The sequence below is a fragment of the Phascolarctos cinereus genome, unplaced genomic scaffold, assembly GCF_003287225.1.
Source record: "Phascolarctos cinereus isolate Bilbo 61053 unplaced genomic scaffold, phaCin_HiC Scaffold_726;HRSCAF=1367, whole genome shotgun sequence".
Classification (NCBI taxonomy): Eukaryota; Metazoa; Chordata; class Mammalia; order Diprotodontia; family Phascolarctidae; genus Phascolarctos; species Phascolarctos cinereus.
This window is the reverse complement of record NW_027556098.1, coordinates 167,347,663-167,364,528: the sequence shown is the minus strand read 5'-3', so window position 1 is coordinate 167,364,528 and position 16,866 is coordinate 167,347,663. Positions and strand designations below refer to the sequence as shown.

Here is a 16,866-nt window from a genome sequence, read left to right as displayed (position 1 = left end):
GATTACATTTGACACTCACAGCAAGCCTGGGGAGTTTCCATTTTGTTGTTCAGTCCTGTCTCTCTCTTTGCATGCCAATACAAGGCATGGGATTTTCTTGATGCAGACACTGGAGTTGTTTACTGTTCCTCTCTCCAGTGGATTAAGACAAACAGGGTTAAGTGACTTGCCCAGAGCCACACAGCTAGTAAGTATTTGAGGGGATTTGAACTCAAGGCTCAGTACTCTATCCTCTGAGACACCTAGCTGCCTCAATTCCTATTTACAGATGAGGTAACTGAGGTTGAGAGAGGTTAAAGTGATTTGCTCAGGGTCTTACAGATAGTAAGGGGTGAGTGAGGTAGAATTTGAACTCAGGTCTTCTTGACTTTACATCTAATAATATTCTATCCACTCTGCTACCTATTGCCTAAAAGTTTTGTCAAAGGTCAAAAGGTCAAAATACATGCTTGCTGATTGAGATTTCATAGTGTTCTTAAACTTCTTTCAAGCTTCAGAATAACTTGAACTTTTCAGAAGAAAACTACCTGTTCCTTTTTTTTTCTCTTTTGATATTTATTTTAGCTAGTAAACTATTCCTTAAAGCTGCTTCCTATGGTTCCCATTTTTCTCCTTCCCCAGTGAAGTTTTATGAATGTGAATGGACTTAATTGAACTCATCTATTGTGATTCTGAAACTAATAATGAGGTGAGAAGAAATTATTCATGAGGAATGTTTCTTCTAAAATTGTAAATCAAAGCACCCTGGACTAATCTCCAGTTACTGGTCATAGCCCAAAGATTATTAGAACAAAGAATTCTGAAGAGCCACTAAGTATACCTTCACCTTGATTCTTATCACTCAATACTGTATTCAGAACTTCATGTGAACTAACTCTAGGAACCAAAAATTCCTACATTTATGATCACTGAATTATCAATATCTATCATTGCCTATGGACAACTCCTCTATGCCTCATTCTGGAAACATATTATATGTAGTAATTTGGTATTCAACAGAGTGATGGCAAACTATCTAGGAAAAATGAATTGCCCACTGGTACATTTTATATAACTACTTTCTGGGCCATTTTATTCCCTAAATCTAGCTTTATGTCAGTAATATTCTAATGAGATCTTCTTGCCTTAGAGTTTGAATTCCATGCAATTTAATTGAACTTAATTCCACAAAGATTCATTGATGTGAATTTTTCCCCCATCATCTGCCCTGGCTTACCTATTAAGGCTATTAATTACCTATTACTATAATCAGTATACATTTGGCAGTCACTCTAGTTAATCTCTCTCTCTCTCTCTCCCCCCCCCCTCTCTCTCTCTCTCTCTCTCTCTCTCTCTCTCCCTCTCTCTCTCTCTCCCCTCCTATTTCTCCACACCCCCCCCCCCAACTACCAGTACAGACTGACACTGGAACACTAAGAGTTAAATCATTTGCTCAAGGTCACACAATCAGTATTATGTCTATGATATGACTTGAACCCAAGTATTTCTGACCTCAAGATGGGCTATACCATACTACTTTTGTTGACCCTTTTAAACCCTATACATTCAAATGTAGCTTATTGAAGGATAAACAACGGACTCCCTCTATACCTTCTGGTATTCCATTACTAATAAAATTATTTCAAGACAACTAGACAAAGATGCCAAGACCATTGGATAGAACCCCTCCAGAGGATGTGTGGAAAGAAAAGGGTCAAATCCAGTATGAGAAGGTAAGCGTAGACTTCACCTCTAGAGAAAGGGTTTACATTGATTACAGATCCATCAATGCATTAAAGAAATATTATTTTAATATCTTAAGTATTAAAGTGTTAAGTATTATTTAATATTTTAAGTATTTAAGTATTGTAAATGCTAATGTTACATGCTTGCTGGTAATAAGTTTTTTCTCTCTCCAGTACAACACAAAATTTGCAGACCAGCTTATTCGCCTATGATACTATTAATAAAAATGGCATTTAAAAATTAATTAGCTTATTCCCTAAGTCCAAGAAAGTGGCTATCTGGCAAACTATTACGACACAACAAGGGCTGGGCATTCTTCTTCATCTCTCTGAGATTTGAGGAAGAGAAGTCGTGGAGGGGAAAGGAAAAGGAAAATACACACGCCCCTAGTCCTGCTCTGGAAACAAATGCAAACCATGCCAGGAACTTTAACTCTGCTCCCTTCCTTCTATGCCTCTTCAGAAATGCTCCTGCGAGATTGGTAATTTCCCATTTAAACTATGTTCATAGAAACAAACTTCGTGAATATAACACCCACGTGATCTATATGTTACTCAGAGAAAGCATATCATTGCCTAACATTGCTCGGTTTTAATAAAACTCCATCCTTTTAAGCTCTGTTTTGGAGTATTCCAGTTCCACTGCTGCTTTGAAGTAAACTCCCTGAACCAAAGTAAAATAAAATACATTGTTTATTTCACCACTATTTAAGAGTTAATGAAAGATTTGCACCTGTACAGCTGCTGAGGACTGAAACTAGCTCATGAAGTGAATGTGTTTTCTAGTTGAGACAGTTGTAAATGCCTTGAGTAAAAACACTGAGGACTGCTAATGGATAGGTTTATTTTAAAGCATGCCATCTGCTATCAATCATAGAGAAGTATAGGAAGCAAGTTTGGCCGGGCTCCCTCCTTGGGAGCCTGATAAAGATAGGGCTCCGGTACTCTGGAACATTTAGTCCCCAAGAGAATAAAACATCAAACCTACTCAGCAGCTCCACTAACAATAATAAAAATGCCTCTGCCTAAAGGTGACATTCTGAATTTACGATTATTTGTGTCTATAAAGTGTATTCTTTGGCTCCTGACTCATTCTGACTGTCTCACTACAAGAACAATGCATTAAGCCTGCCTGAAGTAAATGGAAATCCTATCCTTTTATTAAACCAGCAACCAGTACCTGAGATGTTCAAATGCCCTATAGGAGCACCATTGAAGGTCTGTGGCTCTGCTGGGTTCCTTCTTTAAGATTTTTAGCAAGAAAAAGCCAAATAAGCACTGCTTTAATACATGGAGAGTAAATATGTTTCCTCCAGTAAATTATGTTTGGAAGTCTACTGATTCCAGAAGACCGGCGAGTGAAGATATAGGGAACTCGCTCCAACATCTTCTATTATGTGCCCTTTACAATCATGTTAGGAAAATAAATATTACAGTGTGCTTCAGAGAAACTGAGAAACAGTTGCACACACAATGATTTATGTCATCTAAGCTATATGAACCTAACATGTTTTCAGGAGGACAAACATTATTTCCTCTGCAATTTTCCAGCTGCAGAATCATAACCAATATTGTTTTCATAAATGGATCCCAAAGTATTTTTTGAGAAATGCACAGCCTGGCTTATTAAAAGGGCTGCCTGCTGAAATCCTCGGTGGATGAAATGAGTTGTGGTGGCTCTGACTTTTTGCATGGCGTATAATGTTAGTCTTCTGTCTCAAATCCATGGCTTAGCTAAATTCGACTGTAAGCCTGGAAAATGGAGCTCTGAGTGCTCAGGGAAAAACCACCTGGCCAGTAAGCTCAGGAGCCTAATTAAAGTTAATAGAGAAATTAAAAGTGGGAAACATTGGAACAGTAGCAGCAAGGGGAAAAATTGTGTAAGGAGATAGAAATTCAGGGCAAAAGTAACTTGCTTGTGCAGGAGAGAGGGAGATGTGTGTGTGTGTGTGTGTGTGTGTGTGTGTGTGTGTGTGTTTATGTTTATATTTTTGATCTTGCTAGCAATAGCTCCTTCTTGATATGGAAGGGAGAGACAAAGGAATGTGGAACAAGTAACTTGTCGTACATCCTATGTGATATTTTGCAGTTCTAAAACTAATTAGAGGCAAAATTAAAAAAGAAAATCATGAGCTCAAAGTATCCAGTAAGATGTGTGGATATTCATTCAGTGAACAAGTGTTTATTGATTGCCAATCAAGTACTCACATTATGTTAAGCTTTGAGAAGACATAGAAGAAATATGAGATATTGCCACGGCGCTCAAGAAATTTACCATATGGTTGGAGAGGCTAGACTAGCACGGACTTGGAGAAATTAGAGAATTGTGTAAGTATGGAGAGTATAGCTAAATTGGGAAGTGAAGGTGAAATAGGGCAAAGGTATTGCCAACTCCACCAAACCTCATTTTCAGTCCGGGGCTGATAAGCATGGCAACAACCAAGAGTATTATGGGAGTTGACCCTAACTCCCCCTAGTTGTTTGTTTTTTTGTTTGTTTTTTCTTTTAGTTTTGCTAAGTGGGGTCCTCTAGAACAATTTGAAGTAGGCCCAGGTGAACAATTCTGAGGTAATTTAAAATAATTTTGGATTATAACTTATGTAAGAGTTTAGACTGGGACAGTCTGAGTGGTATCATAGGGAAAATACGCATTTCAAAAGACAGACTTAAAATATGTAAATATTCCTAACAAACTGGCTGGGTGTGTGTGGTTGGGGTATGTGTCATACAAGATAAAGACAGATTCTAGGTTTATAAGCTGAAGTGGGCAGACATTTACTCATATAGATAAGAACTCATATCTCATTTGAAGAACAGCAGCTCAGCAAAGATGCTCAGAGAACAGAAATACCTAGTAAAAACAAGCTCAACGATGAACAAATGAGAGCCCAGTAATAATATCACCAGAAGGATTCACTACTCTTATGGCCTTCCAAGCCTACTCTCTGCTTATGTGTGTTCCTTGTGAGTTTCCCCTTTCCCACTAATAGTGTTATAACCAGTGGGATTGTGTGTGGGGAAATTTTTTTTTCATTTTCTTTGCTATGCTATCTGATTAAATACCTTTTGCTTTAATGTATCTCCTGGCTGGATTAGTAAAAGTAAACACATTAGTGAAGGCTTTTGAAATACAGCTTTGAGTAGATGATAACCTCCAAAGTAGCTCATACCAGTTTTAGCTATCTGGATATACTTACATGAGGGGAATCCATGTGCTATGTGGTTATATACAAGGTAGTATGTAATAAAATTATAAACTGCCTGGTATAAGGTAAAATGCTTATAGAAAGAAGTTCAAGAGGAAAGCCATAAAGGATGAAATAAAATAGTCAGCACAGCATGGAAGAGCCAGAGTTGAGTGGTGAATTCACAATTTCTTTACAATGATAGAAATAATTTAAATGTCAAACTATAAAGGAGTAGAAGTAACATAAAATAATGTTATCCAGCAGATTGACTTAACTGATGGAATGTCTTCATTTCTGATTTAGACATAGGATCAATTAAACACCAATATAGCCCATTCATTTTGTATTACTCATCAGTGACTCTGCTCTTCTAAATGTGCTTGATAATACATCTTATTGTTAATTCTGGGCTTTTTCTTTTTAGGTAACCTGAAAGGCCTACCAATATTGATGGAGGATTCACAATCAGTTCTTTCAATTTTCTACTGTCCCTCAATGGCCAAATGTTCCCCCATGCATTCTCTCTCCTCTCTAAGTCTTTACATGTATGTAGTATACTCCTTGTTTATGCCCTAAAGTAATTCTAGTTTCCTTCAAAGCACAAGTCAAGTGTCATCTCTTATTTGTGGCCTTATCTGATATTCCCAATTATCCATCCTCCCTCCCTTTTGAAATTAGTTTGTATTACTTTGTATTTATGGACTTGTAGACATTTTGCATTTCACCAGTAGAATATAAGCCCCTTGAGGGCAAAGGCTTTATTTTTGTCCTTGTACCTCCTATGCCTAGCAAAGTACCTGGTACTTAGCAGGAACTTGATAATGTTTGTCAAAATAGACTGAATCAGGTCAACAAGGTGCCATTGTTGTGAATTGTTCCAGAGCTCTACATCTATTCCATTGCCACATATACCAGAGCTGGTATTCTGAGAGGGCTACTGACACGTTGGATTTCACATTCATGGCCATGGGTTTGTGGCACTCTAAAGAAAAAAGTGTAGTGATTGGGCCTATGGTGCTTTGATTAGAAATTAGTGGCCATATCAGGAAGAGAAATACCTGAAGATTAGTATGGCAATTTGTTTCTCTAACTCTGAACTTTCTAATCTCTTCCTTTAAATAAGCACCAGAACATGAATATGGTAAATGAACTAAAACTACATTTGCTAAGTGATTTTTAAAATATAGTAATGCTTTAAATAAAACTTTCAGATCATTAAAATATATTTAATACGCATTATTCAGAACTCATTGCCTTAAATGTGCCATACTTAGAAATATCAGATATCAATTGCCTAAATCATTAGAGGGTTGTAATAATTACCTTACTAGACGTTACTTTATGCTGTACATTTATAATATATGGACTATACGACAGGGGAAAGGGAAGAGTTTAAACAAAAACAGGTCCTCAATATGTTTCCAGAAAGCTTACTCTGTTTTATAAAATAAAGTAGGTCTAAATTGAATTATTTAAATCCTTGTTGCCCATTTTAATTTGCTGTTCTATAGCTGCAGACCAGTATCTTTAATTATATCGTTCATTCAACAAATACTTTTGAGTACCTACCAGGCGGTTAGGCATTATATGATGTATTTATCTGTGGTGTTTTTGTTTATTAAAAATAGAAATTATCCATTTTGATATATTTCCCCTATTCTCCCAAGCAGAAACTTCCTTTTTTTAAAAAAAGCCAAAAGGCAGATGCACAAATTGCAATGGGTCCAAAAACAGATATTGCTGTGATTAATTCCAGGTAGGAGATACCTACAAAATGTACAAAATGAGTACTATCACAGATTAGCCTTTTCAGGCATTATTCACAACAAAATCCTATACCATCAATAGCAACATCAGATGGAGGATGATCATGTTAGAAGTGAAGCAGCAAATAAAATAATATAAATCAAAAAGTATAAATTACCAATGTCTACACAGAGGAAACTGCCTTCTGCAGCAGGGACAGGACACCTCAGTTCAAGTTCCAAGTCTGCACTACTTTACTTATATGATTCTGAAAACATTGCTAGCTTCAAATCCCACATCTGACTCTTACTGCCTGTCTGATTACTGGAAAGTCACTTAAACTCTATGTACCTCAGTTTCTTCATCTGCAAAATGAGGGGGCAGTTATGTGGCTGGGCCTGGAGTCAGGAAGACTTTCTCTCCTGTGTTCAAATATGGCCTCAGACACTTACTAGCTGTGTGACCCTGGGGAAGTCACTTAACCCTGCTTGCCTCAGTTCCACATCTGCAAAATGAATTGGAGATGAAGTAAATGGCAAACCACTCCAGTATCTTTGTCAAGAAAACCCCAAATGGGGCACAAAGAATTGGGTACAACTGAAACCTCTCCAACTAGATTAGATGGCCTTTGAGGGCCCTTCTCACTGGAGAACTAAAATCCTAAGAACTCCCTGGGCTTCTGTGATCTCATCTTTAAAAGGGAAAATTTGAACTAGATTGCTTCTGGAGTCCCTCCTATCTCTACATTTAATAACCTATGATTCTATGACCTCTGAGATTTCTTTCAGATCCATTACTCCTTTTCATCATATCTCACTTCAACAGGTATAGAAATGGAGCAACATTCCCATTTATTTAGCTTCAATTGTACTTGCAAAACTCTGAACAATGCTTCCTCATACATAAATGAAGAATTGATTTTGCATGTATATGTATATGTATGTACATGTGTGTATATAATTTAGTAGATAAAGTAACATTTTGATGTATCACATGTCTTATAGAGGTGATAGTATTTGCCCATATTAGTGTGTTCCCCAAGGGACAGCTGTAGAAGTTTCAACATCTCAAAATTCACCTTTCCCCTACAGAGCTTTCAAGTGTATCTGGAGGCTGAAAACTACCTTTCTCCCCACCCCCCCCCTCCAATTTATGGTTATTCATGTAAGAGGAGCCTCTCTGATGACAGCAAACAGACTCCTCCTGACATCCACCATCGGGGAAGGAAGAACTTTCAGGGGCCACCTGGTAGCGAGCCAGCTGTCAAGAGGCTGTGGAGAGTCTGAAAGGGAACTGCCCTTTGGAGAAAAGAGTTTCAAGAACGAGCAGTGTAGAGCAGTGTAGATCTTTCCCTGTATTTAATTGGGCGGGGAGTGGGTGAGCTGGAGGGGAGCAAAGGATGGCTAAGCTTATGCCAAGAAACAGGGTATTTTTTTCAAAACCTAATAACAACAAAGAAACTTGCTAATTTTGCCAGCTAGGGGAAGGAGCTCCGCTGCCAGTCAAAAGGTTCCATGTCCAACTTAGAGCTGGATTCACTTTAACAAAAATTTCCCTCTTCAGCCACCTAAGTGCCTGTTGAATTAGGCAAAGAGCCAAGCTGGGGGAAGAAGCACTCACTTACATGAAACGTCCGTTTGCATTTGGATCTCAGTGGCCCGTTCCCATGTCATAGTAAAAAAATGCTTCCTCTGCCTGGATGTTTGCAGGATGCCTTGGTTTTTGGAGGAAGTCAGATTCATATTCCTCTGCTGTTCGAGAGCTTCCATAGAGGAGCAAGCCACAGCCTTCCCCAGTCAGAAACAGGCCATCCATGCCCAGCAGAAAAAAATATATATATAAAAATATTTCTCGCCCACTCCTAGCCATGGTTTTGATGTTGAAAGAAACCTGTTGTGGTTTAAATGACTCGGTCAGTTCTTTTGGGATTTTCCAAAGTTTCCTATAAAAAGAAATCTGTGGGAAATGAGTGATTGCATAATCACTAACACATGCCAATTCATATAAACCTATTATCTTTTATGGCATTTTGTACCATATTGTCTCACCTCTCATGAACTACTATCTTCTGGAGTTTTTAACCCATTAAGTTACACAAAACACAGCCCCTAACTGATACACTTCTGGGGAAGTGTATTTCAAAAGAACAACATATCCCTGCAAAAGTTTGTGCCCATTTTTTAAAAGAAGCAATTGCCAAATAAACAAGCAAACAAAACAACCATTTAATTGTCAAGATTGCCCTGGTGTTTCAAGAAAAAGAACTTCTGGTCTGATTTACCTACCTGCTGCAATTCTCCACATCATCTAGTCAAAGCACTCTGCTATTTGTCTTTTCCAATACCACATTAATTTGCTCACCTTTCTGGGTGAACCAGTTTTTCCATGTCCTGGAACAGGAAATCATCTTTAAAACAAGAGAAGAGCTTGAAAAAGTGATTAAAGAAAAGGTTCTGGCTGAAAGGAACAAAAAGGATATGATTCATTTTTCTACCAGGCTGAAGATGACTGATGCTTGATCCTCAATTTATTTAAACAAGGTCTAGAGGCTAAAAATTCCTGAGACCACACAGTCATTGGCAGCAGAACAGGAATGATTACATAGCAGATCGTTCACAGTGATTCCATAGGTTTATCAGTTACTTAACGGTAGCACCAAGGATCTCACAGGAAAATGCATGTTAAATATAAAGCTGAGTCCTTCAAAAACTATTTAACAGTTACTATCCTTACTTGAACAGTAGTGGTCAAAAGAAGTCCCTGATTGCCTGCCAAAGGGGCATCTGACAGTCCTCTGGTAGGATAACTCTCCACAGCTGTTACTCTGTAATAAGCTCAGAATATACCTATGGAATTCTAAGCTAATAATGGTACACTTGGCGCATGCATCATAAAATTCTAGTCAGGGTATTCAAGTACTACTTTCTAAAAGAAGCCTTTGCATTCACCCCTCCCCAAATTGCTAATGTCCACTCCCTCCCTAGCTACTTTTCAATTCATTTAAGTACCATCCAGTTGTATTTATTCTGCATCTACACATGTATATATGGGTATTATACATACATGTATACATACATGTGTGCAGTTTTTTTTCCTCTTCAGCATTTAAGCTCCTTGAAAGTAAATTTTGTTTCATTCTTCATATTTTCATCCCCACTGCTTATCACAGTGCCTGGCACATAGTATGTGCTGGCTAATTGATTGACTGAAAATAAATAGGCCAGGTTGCAAGCCACAAAACATGGTTGTAAAAAAATGTTTGTCCACTTCTTAAATTGGCTTTGAATTCATATTTTAAAATATTGCCAAGCACTCAGAAAGGTAGTACAGTATACAGGATAGATGACTGGAGTCTTGGAGTTAGGACAATATGATTTCAAATCCAGTCTCTGACATTTACTAGCTATGTGACCATAGGAGAGTCATTCCACTGAACTTTCCCAACATTCCCTTCCAAAAAACTTTAATTAGCATCAAGCAATTTTCTAAGAACGTATTTTATAGATCGTTTGTTATACATTGGTGGAGGATGTTTCCACACTGACTGCCAAACATTTACTATGCACCCAGTATTATTCTAGATGCTTAGGAGTTGTGGGCAATACAAATGACATAAAAAAGAGGACTTTTAAGCTTATAGTCTTGATAGGGACACACATCTAGAGAAACATGTTCCAAACTGTCTTTCTCAGTCATGGCATCCAACATCATGGAAATAGACATTAATAAGAAAATTAATGTACATCATAAATTTTACATACAAAGTATTAAATATAAAACTGTACATACATCAAAATAATTTTTAGTCACAGCAATTGTTGGTTATGAAAATTGACTTAATTTCCCATATTTTCCTTTAAAATTTCTCCAACTTTCCCTTTTTCACATGGATATACCATGCTCTAGATTCATTAGATCAGCATGTAGACAACATTCTGATTTTTAGTTATTAAAATTAAAATAATCCAAGCCTAAAATTAATCTTTAGCCAGATTAGTCTTGGAAAGGCTGACTGGGGTGAGGGGGTCGTTATGTATCACTATTGGGACAGTGAGAAGAGCCCTGAGTTTAGAGTCAGAGAACTTATGTTTAAATCTGGGCTTTTCCAGTTAATACCTGTGACCTTGAACAAGTCACTTCATATTAACTAACACAACATTTCTTGGCCTCAGTTTCCTCATCTAGAAAACCAGATTGTTGGATTAGATGTCATTTAAGGTCACTTTTGTGGACAGGATGGAGAAATGTAGGATGGATGTTAGTGCGACCAGGTGGCTTCAGAAACTCAAAACAAAATGCTGATTAGGAGATAATGGTCAGAGTTAAAGGTGGTCTTTAGCAGAATGGCACCAAGCTTGCTATTATCTCTGTTAAGCTATCTATCTATTTATCTATCTCTACATACCCTTATACATACATTACTGTATGGCTTGTTTAAATACTTAGATGGCATGCTTATCAAACTTGCAAGTAATAGAAGCTTCATGACAGAATTTGAATTTAAGAAGATCTAAACAAGCTAGAAAATAAGCAAAAAGAAAGCAGGATTGAATCTAAGAGGGATGAATGCAAATTTCAATTTAGTTTTTTGGGGGCAGAGGGAAATCACACAAGTTCAGGAGGACAGGGGATACCTAACATAAGTGCAGTTCCTGAGACAAAGACCTATGCCAGTCTCAGTATGAGCTGGCAGTGCTATACAGCTGCCAAAATCTAATGCAATTTTAGTCTACAATGAAAGAGATGTACAAGTCACTTAACCTTGTTTGCCTCAGTTGCCTCTTCTGTAAAATGAGCAGGAGGAGGAAATGGCAAACTACTCCAGTTTCTTTGCCAGGGAAACTCTAAATGGGGTCACAAATAGTTGGACACAATTGAAACAACTGAACAACAATACCACCAAATCTTGATTAAGAAAGGTGATAGTTATACTGTACTCTGCATTGGTTTGAACATTTATGAAATACTGTGTTTAATTCCGGAGACTATTTTTAGAAGACACCTTGACAAACTTAAATATAGACCATCTATTAAGGTATTGAGAGATTGAAAGATGCCGCAACGGAAGCTGTACACACACAAAGGAATTAAGAGATTTTTCAAAGTAGCCTAGTAGCACATATATGTTACACAGGCATAGTATATAGAAGAGTTGAATGGGAGAAGGATATCAAGCTAGGCTGTTTTGGGGCAATAGTATAGCATTCCAATAATCCCAAGCTGCCCCTTGCTGGAAAAATCAATCTTTATGTGACCAATATCTTCCCAATTAATCTATATAACTATAATTCATGGAAAATCATGATGTCCACAGAAATACAATTTTGGATGAATAAAAAGGTGATGGGAAAATTTATAGTGAATGTAAATAAACTTTAGCATATCACGAATAGTGACATGCATGCATAAAGACATGGAGATGAGCCCTTCTCAAGAACATTTATTGTTTTTGTGTTTATTTTTGTATAGTTTGATTTTATTTTGTTTTGTTTTTGGGGGGGGGTGTTGGTAATAGGCATACAGGTATGTAATGAGAGTGTGGAATACCAGGTGAACAGAAGCCTTGCACTGAGGCAGTGTGGTATAGGGGAAAGAGTGTTTGATAGTACCAACAAGCCTATGTTTAAAGCCTGGCTCAAGCACTTACTATGTGACCATAGTCTAGGATCTTTGGTGTCCTCATCTGTCAAATGGGAATAATAAGACATGCAGTAACAATGACTTGATATTGCATCATTCTCTCAATATCAAGCCCACGAGGTTGTTTTGAGCAAAGCACTTTATGAACCTTAAATCGGTATATAAATTTGAGTTTTGTTGTATGGTAGAAAGCACACTAAAGTTGGAGTTTGAATCCCAGCTTTCCACTTAATTTTGTGACATTGGGCAAGTTGCTTAACTTCTCTAGATTCCAGTTTCCTTATCTAAATCAAGGCAATTAAAGTAGCTGATCCATGAAGTCCTTTCAAACACTCAATCTATAATGCTAATATTAAAACATAATATTAAAATAGCAGGTTGGGCAAATCCTCTGTAGATGATTTATTATGCAAAGTCATGAATAATTTCACAGGATAAGAAGAAACAACAGAAACAATAACAGCTAGTATTTATATGGCATTTTAAGGTTTGCAAAGACCTCTACATGTGTTACTGCATTTCATCCTCACAACAGTCCTGTGATATGAGCTATTATTATCTCCATTTTACAGAAAAGAAAACTGAGGCAGACAAAGGTTAAGTGACTTGCCCAGGGTCACACAGCTACTAAGTGTCTGAGATTAGAATTTAACTCAGGTGTTACTGACTCCAGGCACAGTTCTATAACCATTACCACCTAGCTTTCTCTGGAAGGAGCTTGTATTGTATGAAGTGGGATGCAAATAAGTAAATACTACTTATTTTGTTTATAGCTTATCAAACTCATATGTAACACTGGATACCAACTACCACGTATAGATGACCCTGAGACAACTAGAAAACAATTTGAATAATAACAGAATCATGCAGAATCTCAGAATAGAAAGGGACTCCAGAGGTCGTCCAGGACAACCCATAAGTGAATAGAAATCCTCACTACAACATCTAGTCTCCTCCAACAGAAAAGAATGCCGAGGAACCTGGCCACAGTCTCTTGAGACAGCCCATTATTATTTTGAATAGTTGTCAGTTTAAGAAATTTTTCCTTTACATCAAGATGAAATATGCCAATCTGCCACTTTAAACCATTGCTCTTAGTTCTGCCTTCTGACACCAAGGAAGAAGAAAATCTATTTCCCTTTTTTCCCCCTCTTTCACGCGGCCATTTTTCAGATATTTGAAGACAGCTATCATATGTCCCCTATGTCTACTCTTTTTCACTTGACACATTCCAAGTTATTGCAAATGATTTTCATATGGCATGGTTTCCAGTACTGTCACCAGTTCCCTCCCCTGTACGCGTTCCCGCCTGTCAATGTCCTGCTTTAAAAATGCCTCCCAGAACTCTTACACCATTTCCCAAATGTAGTTTGACCAGGAAAAAGTATATCATGGTATTAGGAATAGAACTCCCTCCATCCTACTTACTCATCCCTGCCCCCTGTCCTAGACACTATGCTTCTATTAATGCCAGCCTTCACTTTTGGAGGGGCAGAGTTTTGATTCAAATGAGTTTGTAGACTACTAAGACCACCATTTTCTTTTTTTTTTTATAGAAATAATTGCCTAGTCATCTTGTTGCTTTTCTGTCTTATATCTATCTGTGTGGTGTATTTTGGAAATAATGTGTTAATTTTTATTTTTACTTTATTGAACTTCATCTTCTTGGATGTTCTGGCCTGTCAAGGTTTTCTGAAATCTGATTCTAGGGTGCAAGATATTTTCGATCTTGCTTGTGTCCCTGGAAAACTCAATAAGTGCGCCATCTGTAATTTATCATTATACAATGTTGCACAGAACAAGACCGAGGTTAGATACTTATAGTCATCCTTTAGAGGCATCCCTCAAAAATGACACTGGATCTTGACTTTTTGGGTCTTGTCCTTGAACCAATTCCAAATTCGCCAAATTGCACCAGTACCTAATCTACTATTAACTCTCTAACTTGCCCACAAGTACGAATTAAAGGCTTCGTCAAATTCCTTGCTGAAAGATAGGTTGTTTATTTTTGTTTCAAAGAGAACCAATGACTTCACTAAGTGATGCCTTGACTCACGAGGGAAGTATATTTAAGTGAGGCAGAGTTGCACAAAGTTGTCATCCTCACTTTTCCTTAGTCACTGAAGTCCAGTGATAAGACAAAAGTCAGGATGATTGGTGATGGCCCAGGATACAGTGGATGACCTTGGTGTCTTTGTCTCATCAAGCTCTAAGTGCACTACCACACCTGCTTCAGCTGCCTTCATGGTCATTGAAACAAATTGTTCTCATCCTCCCATTTCTCTGGGTGGAGTCTCCACATGCCTAGAGTAGACACTTTTCTAACTCTTCAATGGATTTGAGGCCTATCAGTTACCTTCAACTTTGTTTAGTTTGTCTGCTGAGACTGTTTCACCAGAGTGTGGGCGCTATGCATGCTGAAGTTTCTTGGAGCTACTGGTGAGAGTTGGGTGAAGGTGGAGGCCAAAGGTGTTCAGGTAAGACTAGCACCTCTGAGCCCTTTTCAGAGCTGCTCATCAGCCTTTGGTGAAATCTAGATACATTATGCTTACCGGATTTCCCTAGTTTATCAATGATGGTACTACATCAGAAAAAGAAATATGGTTAATTAATAAAGTCCTGCTATTATCGATGAAACAATGTTGAATGCCAATCCAGAACTATCTATCCCTGTGGATAGTGGTTGGGTCCCAACCCACAGAACTATCTCTCTGATCAAAGAATGACAGAATCTCAAAGATGAAATGGATTTTAAAAGCTATCTAGTCCCCTCCATCTCTGAGCCAGAATCACAATTATAATAAATGTGAAGATTTTAATCTACATTTTTCTTTGTGATATCTAGTGGGAGGGAACCTACCATAGTTTGAGGTAGCCTATGCTACAATTAGATAGTAATAAACCTAGATTTGCCTCTATAACTTTGACCCATTCTTCTGACCCTGCGACCAAGTTAGAACAAGTCTAATACTTCATAGACATTACAGAGCCCCCCCCCCAAAAAAAACGACCTATCATATCTTCCTAAGTCCACTCATTTCAGTCTAAAACATCCAAACTCTGTTGACCAAGCCTCATGGCATGATCTTGAGTCATTTCTCCATCCTAATTGCCCTGCACTCTCCAGGTTTTTCAATCCAATAATCCAATAAACTTTTATTAAATATCTACTATGTGCCAAGTGCTGGGAATATAATTAATAAAAACAAATTCAATCTTAGATCTCAAGAAATGTGGGAACACAACAAACAAAAGAGTCAGGGAGGGAGGGAGAACAAGGGGTATCTTGTTCCAGGGAGTTGAAACCAGGCAGGGCAGCAGATGTAGAGTGAACTGAGCCAAAAAAAGTTCAGTTTCTGCCATTTACAAAGGAATGCATTGGGGAGAGTTTAGTACTCTACCCTCAAGCCCTTCAATCAGAGGAGAGAGAAGGCTGAGGGTGGTGGTTTGAGTCAAGGCTTGAGTTAGTAGAATGGTAAGTGGAATGTCCTTCCTGTAATATGGCACCTAGAACTGAACAGCACCACTCCCAATGTGGCTGGACCAACGCAGAGTACAACACGTCTCTCTAAATTTAGACACTTCATTTCTTTCAACTAAACCTAATCTGACCCAGAATTTTTCATGAATCAAATTCAAATAAGCAAATATTTATTAAAAATTTCTAAGTCCAAAGCACTCTGTTAGAAGTGAAGATACAAAAATTATTAGCAACATTTATATAGAACCTATTACGTTCCAGGTACTAGAATAAGCACTTTATAAATATTATCTCATTAGGTCCTTACAATAACCCTGTGAAGCAGGTGCTATTATAGCTTCCATTTTACAGATGAGGAAATATGGGCAAACAGAAGTTAAATGATTCACTTACCTGAGATCATACAACTACCAAATGTCTGAGACCATATTTTAACTCAGACTTTATGACTTAGGGCCAGGCACTTTATCAATTGCATCACTTAATTTCCTAAAAAAGGAAATAATCCTTTGCCTCAGACAGCTTGCATACTACTGAAAGACTATAACATGTAAATGATAACAATACTAATAATAATGAAGGAGCTAACATTTTCAGTTGGGGTTTTTTTAAAATGAGTTCAAGCAAACAGATATATGCGATGTGAATACGCTAGAAATTTTTCTGATAAATACTGGAGTGAAGCAAAGAAAGATGCACATTCATTTTCTTGATATAGTTCTATAAATGCTAGCAATATCAGGAAAACAAGAGTAAAAAAATGAAAGGCATACATAAAGGTTGAGAGGAAATACCCCTCTTTATTGATGATATGATAGCTTGCTTAAGGATACTTAGAGGTAAAAAAGGATTATATTAGGAGAAGAGAAAATGGGGTGGCAGAATAGGGTAAATTACATCATATGAAAAGGCACAAAAGAGGGAAAGAAGGGAGGGGCTGAGCATTGTTTGAACTTTGCTATCATTAGATTTGTCTGAAAGAGATTATAACATACACACTCAGTTAGGTATAGAAATCTATCTTACCCTATAGGAAAGAAGGAGGGCAAATGGGAAAGAGGAGGGAGTGGCTGATGAAACGGAAAGC

The 16,866-nt window shown here is 37.6% G+C and overlaps 1 long non-coding RNA gene across 1 annotated transcript in view; it reads right to left on the bottom strand.

Moving 5' to 3' along the window:
• The window catches only part of LOC144454331 (uncharacterized), a 40,183-nt gene extending 31,651 nt beyond the window's left edge, over positions 1-8,532 (bottom strand). Inside the window, exon 1 of the long non-coding RNA XR_013482721.1 lies at positions 8,283-8,532. This is a non-coding gene — a long non-coding RNA (uncharacterized LOC144454331). The remainder of the gene's footprint in view (positions 1-8,282) is intronic.
• Between the last annotated feature and the right edge of the window lie 8,334 nt (positions 8,533-16,866).